The sequence below is a fragment of the Zingiber officinale genome, chromosome 6A (assembly GCF_018446385.1).
Source record: "Zingiber officinale cultivar Zhangliang chromosome 6A, Zo_v1.1, whole genome shotgun sequence".
Classification (NCBI taxonomy): domain Eukaryota; kingdom Viridiplantae; phylum Streptophyta; class Magnoliopsida; order Zingiberales; family Zingiberaceae; genus Zingiber; species Zingiber officinale.
The window spans coordinates 140,575,828-140,585,212 of NC_055997.1; the positions used below are offsets into that span (position 1 = coordinate 140,575,828).

The 9,385-nt window shown below is 36.0% G+C and overlaps 1 pseudogene; it reads left to right on the forward strand.

Moving 5' to 3' along the window:
• The first annotated feature begins 786 nt into the window (after positions 1-786).
• Positions 787-964, forward strand: LOC121998967 (annotated as a pseudogene).
• Positions 965-9,385: the final 8,421 nt, after the last annotated feature.

The following is a 9,385-nucleotide window of genomic DNA, read 5'->3' on the forward strand; positions in this document are numbered from 1 at the left end:
AAAATTTTGTGTTCTTAGAAAAGGTTGAAAGAGCATTTGCGTTTTTCATTTTATTTTTGTAGGAAACGTGTTTTTTCTATAAAAATAATGTTTGGTTTGTATTTTCACATATGTTTTCAAAAAAAAGATATAACATTTTTTTAAAAAAACAGAGAATGTAGTAAGACTAAGAAATAAGAACTAGATTTATTCCTAAATAAATATTTAATTGTTCAATTAAGATGGAAGAACTTTGTTAATCATAAAATGGCAAAAAAAGATCAAGGCATATTATTTCTTACTTAGATTGATGGATCTAAGTTATATAGCTCTAGTCTTAATTCAAAGGAAAGAGATGGATCTATAAGCAATCTTTTATAAGGATGATCTAACTCTTACAAACTTTTTTAGAAAGGAATATTGATTATTGAATAACTCATCTAGTTTTTATAACGGGTGAAATTATTTTCTAAAAAAAAAAGGGAAAGCACATTGTTTAGAAAATAAAAATAGAAAACTCATAAACTAAAGGCTCTCTTATATTTTATTTGACGATATATAAGATGTTATTTGCCGGCTAATTTCTATATATATATATATATATATATACACTATTTTATTAAAAATCTAGACTTTTTACTAATTAATATTACTTAAACTCAAAATGAAATTATATTAATGTCCTTTTTTATATATAAAAAATATGTATTGTAATACTTATCTTTAATCCCACATCTTAGGATTGATAATACCATCAGTGAAAAAGCTAGCTTCTATAAATACCTTGGACAGACGACGTTAGAAAGAATATTTTTGTTGACCTTTAGGTTAACATAAAGTGTAGTAACTGTTTTTATCAGTTTAATATATGATATAAAAAATTAAATTAATTTTTTATCAGGGAGAGTCTGTTACAGTAATTTATTGTTGGATTCTCGAACATCACTCTTGTGTTATATTACTACATGGACCTAGCGTACCCTTAGTAAATCTAATTTATGGGCTTGAAATATATATATATATATATATATATATATATATATATATATATATATATATATATATATATATATATTTATGTATATACTTATTGCAGACCTTTCACCGTGTGCTTGTGCGTGACATTAGTCCAGGCACCTGGATTCATTGAGTATTTTTTTTTGTTTTGAGAATATTATATATGTTTAGAGTTTAAGATTTTAGGATTTAGGAGTTGGATTATAATGAATTTGAGTCAATAAGATTTTCCCTCTAGAGTTCAGGCTTCCCTCTTAGATTATAGTGTTTAAGATTAAAAATTTTAGATACTCACGAAGTATATTATATGTATTTAGGGTTTTAAGATTTTAGGATTTAGGGGTTGAGTTATAATATGTTTAAGCTAATAAGATTTTCTCTCTTGGGTTATAGTATTAAAGATAAACAATTTTAGATGCTCATGGGGTATAGTGTTCATATTTAAGAAAATGTTGATTTAAGAAAAATAAAAAATTGAATCCAGGCACTCAAATCATTGTGGCACACAACATTTCGTCTGCAGCAGATCAAAGCTATATATATAAGCGCCCACTGTGGGTGCTTAATTTAGGTGACTGAGTGCATGCGAGGGCGCCCAAAAGTGTTTCCGGCTTCTCTCATGTACTGTCCGACACCTCCTACGTGACCATGAGTGGAATCCGACGTAGGCTATCTGACGCAGCCAAAATCTATTTTTGTTTAATTTCTCTCTCATATGCATATAACAACTTTGTTGGTGCGGGAAGCATCTAACGATCGAACCTGAGTTTTGATAATGGCAAAGGATTCAAAGTTAAGGTGTGTTGTGATCTAACATGTTGAATGAGTATTTCAAGAAAAGTCCTAACTGCGGTTAGGCAAGTGAAAAACCCTAGGGGGTGGTAACCCTAGGTCCTAGGGGGTGGTAACCCTAGGTGGAGAAAAGTCCTAGCTGCGGTTAGGCAAAGGGAAAAACCCTAGGGGGTGGTAACCCTAGGTCATAGGGGGTGGTAACCCTATGCGGAAAGTCTTGGCAGGTCGATGGCTTCAGGCAAAAGTCCTAGGGGGTGGTAACCCTAGGTGGAAAGTCCTGGTGTCGCGAACCAGGTGAAAGACTGGACTAGCCGGGAAGCGGATGTCCAGCAGAAAGTCCGGAAGCGTCGAGTGCCGAGCAAAAGTCCAGTCGATCTGGAGGATCGTACTGGCAACAGGTAAATCTCCTGAGTGGAGTAGGTGAGGACGCGTTCCCCGTAGAGGGAACAGTAGGCGTTGGGTCGACCTAGGGTTTCCGGCTGGAAACCTGAAGTCAGACTCGGACAGTCCGGGGACTGTTAATACTTCATTTATGATATTTGTTGTATTATGTGCTAACTTTGTGCTGCAGGGTAGTGTTTGGGACTAACGTATCTTGCAGGTGCAAAGGAGCAACTTAAAGCCTCGGATGAACAGTGTCCAAGGCGCCTCCATGGAGCTTGGAGGCGCCTCGGATGCTAGCCGAAGACAGCTGTCAAGGCGCCTTGAACAGATGAAGGCGCCTGGTGAACAGTGGAAGGCGCCTTGAACCTGATAAGGTTCGACCAGTTCAGCTTCTATCTCCGCGGCTGACTCGGCCATTCAAGGCGCCTTGGTGAACAGTATAAGGCGCCTTGAACACCCTTTATAAGGGGTTTCGACCAGCAGCTCTCTTCAACGAACTCCAAGCAATCCTTACGCTACAAGCTGCTCTAGAAACGCCCAGAAGTGCTGTTACAAGTCCCCGACAACCCGGAGCTTCAGATTCGGCTACTTTATTGTTGTCGGTATAATTTGTTTTAGTTCTTTCAATTGTAATTAGTTTGTAATATTCATACGAGCTTATAGTTGTTGCCCACGGAAAGCGATCAAGGATCGCGGGCCTTCGAGTAGGAGTCGACCTAGTCTCCGAACGAAGTAAACGACCGTGTTCTTGTGTTTGTTTCTTTTATTCCGCTGCTTTAATTACTCTACGAACGTGTTACGATTCCGATAATCGAACGATTTAGCCACGAGCGCTATTCACCCCCCCCCCCTCTAGCGCGTCTCGATCCAACAATTGGTATCAGAGCGGGGTTGCTTTGAACTGGTGCAACCACCATTCAAGCATTTTTCGTGGCTTTGTCGTGTGTATAGGGTAAAAATAAAACCTTACGCCTTTTGTTTTTTTCCCTCCAAAAATATTTTCGAAAAATTCATTTTCATCCTTTCACGGTTTATTAGTATTGATAAAATATTGAATTTGGCAAAATTTGAAATAATATTTGTTAAAAAATATTTTTTTAATAATATTTTATTATTTTTTTTCGAAACTGGTAAACTTCTATTTCTATCCTTCCATACCGCACTGCTAATCCAGGATCAAGTCCTGGTACATTTTTTTGCAATTTTTTGTGGGCAAGGTTCTTTTAAATGGCCCTCCAAGAAGGCTTTAGCACTTCTCGCCCCCCGCTCTTCTCCGGTGAAGACTTTACCTATTGGAAGAACCGGATGATCTACCATCTCAAGACGCAAGTCGAGATGTGGATCATCATCCAGACCGGTCTCGAGCTACCACTTGACGGCGCTGGAGAACTCGTTTCATGCACTAACTGGGATACCAGCATAAGAAAGAAGGTCGAAGCTGATGCCAAAGCAACATGTATGCTGCAATGCTGGTTGACAAAAGAAGAACTGAATAGAGTCGGACCATTTTCAAGTGCGAAGGAGCTGTGGAACAAACTAATCGAGCTGCACGAGGGCACGTCAGACGCTAAAGTAAGTAAGCGTGATTTAATTTTAAATAAATTATACAATATTAAAATGCAGGAAGGTGAGACGGCGAACCAGCTTCACGCACGCATCCGGGACCTACTCAACGGGCTTCATGCGATTGGCCAAAAGGTGGAAAACCGCGACGTAATAAGGTACGCGCTAAGTGCTTTTCCGAGGAACACTTTGTGGGCATCCATGGTTGATGCTTACAAAGTTTCCAAGGATTTATCCTCAATAAAACTAGATGAATTGTTTTCTGAATTAGAATTGCATGAGCAGACTAATGCACGCCCGGTCGAGAAAGGTGTTGCTTTGGTTGCAGGTACTAGCAGAACGCGTGAACCGACGTCAAGGCGCAAATCTAAAATATCAGAGGACGAAGACGATGAATCAGACGCAGAAGACGAAGACGAAGTTATTTCCAAGTTGATAAAAGTCGTACGGAAGATGTACAAGTCGAAGAAGGCAACTCAAATGAACACAAAGGACAGATTAGATGTCACCTGCTACGGCTGTAACCAAAAAGGTCACTACAAGCCAGATTGCCCAAACAAGAAGAAAAGAAGAAAGGCATTGAAAGCAACCTGGTCCGAGTCGTCAGACGAATCCGAGACTGACAAGGAAGAAGAACCAACGAGCTTTCTTGCATTACCGGTGCAGACTAACTTAATTGACGAAATCGAGTCCGAACTCGAGTCCGAAGCCGAGAACGAGTTAGAAACAGAGTCCGAGCGAAGCCACGGATCCGCATCCGTTTCCGAAGGCCCGATCCCCACTGTAAGTTCTTTTCTCGCCGAAACTCAAGTAGATGACTTAAGAAATTTAGTTCCTTATTTGCTTAAAAAATTGGCTAAATCCAACATCCGGGTTAGGTCGCTCCAAAAGGAAGTAATAGCCCTTAAGGAAGCGACTGACTCGAGTTCTTTAATTGAGTCAGTTCAAGTTGGAAATTCAACTCAAGTCCAACAACTTGAGGAAGAAAATTCCAATTTGAAAACTCAAATTAAAGAACTCAAGGATACGTTAGAACGCTTTACGTTGGGTTCCAAAAATTTGGATCTGATTCTTGGAAAACAGCGTGCCGTTTACAACAAATCCGGACTTGGATTCAAGCCCAAAACTAAATATAGATCATATCTGTCGTTGGTAAATAGAAATAAAAGGAACATAATTCAAGCATGGGTCCCCAAGTCCAACCTAGTTAATCAAATTGGACTTGGACAATATTGGGTCCCCAAGGATCAGGTCCACTACCTCGATAGACCATATCGAGGCTATGATCCAGGGGGAGCAAGAAGGAAAACAATTTTAATAAATTAAATTCAAAATTCATAAATCTAAAATTCACAATTAAATTAAAATTCAAAAATTAAAATTCAAAATTTAATTAAAATTCAACATTCGAAATTAAAATTAAAAAATTCAAAATTCAAATTACAAATTCAAAATTTGAATTCAAAATTAAATTCAAAATTTGAAATTTAAAATTCAATAGAAGGAAAATCCAGAATAGCTGGCACTCCTAACTAAATTACCCGACTGGGTAACCGAACTTAATCTACCCGAAATGGGTAAACAAGAGTAGACTACCCGGCAGGGTAATTAAGGTTAGATAAAATAGGCTAGGTTTAACTTTACTAACAGTACTGGTGAAGTTTTTGGATGATAGTACGTTAGGGAAGCTTGGGCATCGCATGTCTAGGAAGATATGACTTCGACCTGGTGCATTTGGCCAAATGAAACTGACCGAAGCTACCCTTAAATGGATCCTAACTAGTTAGATCAAGTTTTAGTATTAAGTTCAATGGGTAAGACTATTTGGAAAACCTCGAAGGCATGGTTACTTTAATGAGTTCCGTGTGACTCACCATAGCCCAGAAGTTTATCCAAAGAATGCTTACTTGTTGAACCCAAAGTTAAACCTGAATCTAACACAAAGTTAAACCAACCCCTTAAACTGAACCACAATTCATCTCACCTCAATTATAGGATTACCTGATTGAAAATTTAGATCGGGTGAGATGATTAAGAAATTAAAACTAAAATTAACTTAAATCAAGTTAATTCAAAATTAATTTCAAAATCTTTTAAAACTTAATTTCAAAATCATTTCAAAAATCAATTTCAAAATTATTTAAAAATCATTTCAAAAAACTTTTGAAAATCAATTTCAAAATTATTTAAAAATCATTTCAAAAAACTTTTGAAAATCAATTTCAAAATTATTTGAAAATCAATTTCAAAATTATTTAAAAAACATTTCAAAAATCTTTTGAAAATCAATTTCAAAATTATTTGAAAATCAATTTCAAAATTATTTAAAAAACATTTCAAAAATCTTTTGAAAATCAATTTCAAAATTATTTAAAAAACATTTCAAAAATATTTCAAAGATCAATTTCAAAATTATTTAAAAATCATTTCAAAAATCTTTTGAAAATCAATTTCAAAATTAGTTAAAAATCATTTCAAAAAACTTTTGAAAATCAATTTCAAAATTAGTTAAAAATCATTTCAAAAAACTTTTGAAAATCAATTTCAAAATTATTTAAAAATCATTTCAAAAAATCTTTTGAAAATCAATTTCAAAATTATTTAAAAATCATTTTAAAAAAAAATCTTTTGAAAATCAATTTCAAAATTATTTAAAAATCATTTCAAAAATCTTTTGAAAATCAATTTCAAAATAAATCTTTTGAAAATCAATTTCAAAATTATTTAAAAATCATTTCAAAAAACTTTTGAAAATCAATTTCAAAATTAGTTAAAAATCATTTCAAAAATCTTTTGAAAATCAATTTCAAAATTATTTAAAAATCATTTCAAAAATCTTTTGAAATCATTCCAAAAATCTTTTGAAAATCAATTTCAAAATATTAAAAGTGTTTAAAAATCTTTTCTTCTCAAATCATATTATGACTGCAAATGTTAACTCCAATTAATTTTCACTATAATCTTCAAGTTTAATATTTACTAATTTGAAATTCAAACTTATATTTTCAATAATCTTAATTGACAAAGTTTATTTTATCTGACACTTACTCATACGCCAAACATGCCTGAAAACCTAGAATTCAACAAAATATAAAAGACTCATTATATTTTTGAACTCTAGGATTCTAGGACTCATTATAGGGATTCATGTTTGCATTAGTTAAGAGGGAGTGAACGGAGTCAAACTAATTATCAAGTTTCTATTGAAGAGCTTTTCAAATTTAATTAAATATCTTTTGAAAAAACTTTTCAAATAGAAATATTTAGATTTAGCATGCTTGTAATTTAGGGCTTTGATACCTAATCAAATCAAATTTAAAATTTAATTAACTTGACTCATACTTGGACTTAACGACAAACTAAATTTAACTTAACTAAACATTTAGCTACTCCCTCTTTGCTAACAAAAGACTTTAAACTAAATATCTTTCAAACTTGAGAATGTTTTTAAGCTAAAATACTTAAAACTTTAGCTACATTTTCTAACTTTTACATCTTTTCAAAATCACCCTTGAAGACTCCTTCAAAAGTCAAGTTTGCAAAAGGCTTAGCTAAGTGATTTCTATAACAATGAAAATTAAAAGCTAAGTCAACGTTTCAAAAGAAAAATTCTTATTTTTTAATTTTTATTTCACTTAGCAAAAAGTTAAACAATGAAAATTAATTATAACAAAGCTAAGTGTTATAAAAGCTATTTCAAATTTTTCTAAGTATTACTAGTGTTTAAAAATTTCAGATTTTTTTAAAAAAGGTGATAAATTTTCAAATCTTGTCTACTCTTATCCCTCTTTAAAAAGTTAAGCATCAAACTAACTTGCTCTTCTGAAAAATTCAAACTTCTTTCACACTGGTATATTTTGATATATGGCAAAGGGGGAGAGTAGGAAAATTCAAAGCAGTAAAAGATTATACCGACAACAAAGGGGGAGAGTAGGAAAATTCAAAGCAGTTTTAAAGGAGGGCTTTTATTAAGGGGGAGTTTAGTATTACAAAGTTAAAAGTTTCCAGCTTAACTATGCTTGCATTTAAAGTTTACTTACTTAAGCTTGGTTAAAACTTAATGCATCTATTTGTTATCGCATGTTTTTTTTTTAACTTTGAATTTCTTGTTGCCATAATCAAAAAGGGGGAGATTGTTGGTGCGGGAAGCATCTAACGATCGAACCTGAGTTTTGATAATGGCAAAGGATTCAAAGTTAAGGTGTGTTGTGATCTAACATGTTGAATGAGTATTTCAGGAAAAGTCCTAACTGCGGTTAGGCAAGTGAAAAACCCTAGGGGGTGGTAACCCTAGGTCCTAGGGGGTGGTAACCCTAGGTGGAGAAAAGTCCTAGCTGCGGTTAGGCAAAGGGAAAAACCCTAGGGGGTGGTAACCCTAGGTCATAGGGGGTGGTAACCCTATGCGGAAAGTCTTGGCAGGTCGATGGCTTCAGGCAAAAGTCCTAGGGGGTGGTAACCCTAGGTGGAAAGTCCTGGTGTCGCGAACCAGGTGAAAGACTGGACTAGCCGGGAAGCGGATGTCCAGCAGAAAGTCCGGAAGCGTCGAGTGCCGAGCAAAAGTCCAGTCGATCTGGAGGATCGTACTGGCAACAGGTAAATCTCCTGAGTGGAGTAGGTGAGGACGCGTTCCCCGTAGAGGGAACAGTAGGCGTTGGGTCGACCTAGGGTTTCCGGCTGGAAACCTGAAGTCAGACTCGGACAGTCCGGGGACTGTTAATACTTCATTTATGATATTTGTTGTATTATGTGCTAACTTTGTGCTGTAGGGTAGTGTTTGGGACTAACGTATCTTGCAGGTGCAAAGGAGCAACTTAAAGCCTCGGATGAACAGTGTCCAAGGCGCCTCCATGGAGCTTGGAGGCGCCTCGGATGCAAGGCTGGAGCTGGCTGCGAGAAGCTGTTCAAGGCGCCTTGATGAACAGTGGAAGGCGCCTTGAACAGATGAAGGCGCCTGGTGAACAGTGGAAGGCGCCTTGAATCTGATAAGGTTCGACCAGTTCAGCTTCTATCTCCGCGGCTGACTCGGCCATCAAGGCGCCTTGGTGAACAGTATAAGGCGCCTTGAACACCCTTTATAAGGGGTTTCGACCAGCAGCTCTCTTCAACGAACTCCAAGCAATCCTTACGCTACAAGCTGCTCTAGAAACGCCCAGAAGTGCTGTTACAAGTCCCCGACAACCCGGAGCTTCAGATTCGGCTACTTTATTGTTGTCGGTATAATTTGTTTTAGTTCTTTCAATTGTAATTAGTTTGTAATATTCATACGAGCTTATAGTTGTTGCCCACGGAAAGCGATCAAGGATCGCGGGCCTTCGAGTAGGAGTCGACCTAGGCTCCGAACGAAGTAAACGACCGTGTTCTTGTGTTTGTTTCTTTTATTCCGCTGCTTTAATTACTCTACGAACGTGTTACGATTCCGATAATCGAACGATTTAGCCACGAGCGTTATTCACCCCCCCTCTAGCGCGTCTCGATCCAACAAACTTTTCTCTCTTTCCTCTTAAATTAAAATAAACAACTTTTTCTCTCTTCTCAAATTAAAATAAATTTTCATTTCTCTCTCCTATGATTGCACGCAATAATTACTGTGGTGTTGTTTTTTAAAGGTGGTGTGAGTGCTACAATATTATAGAAGCTACTACACAATAAC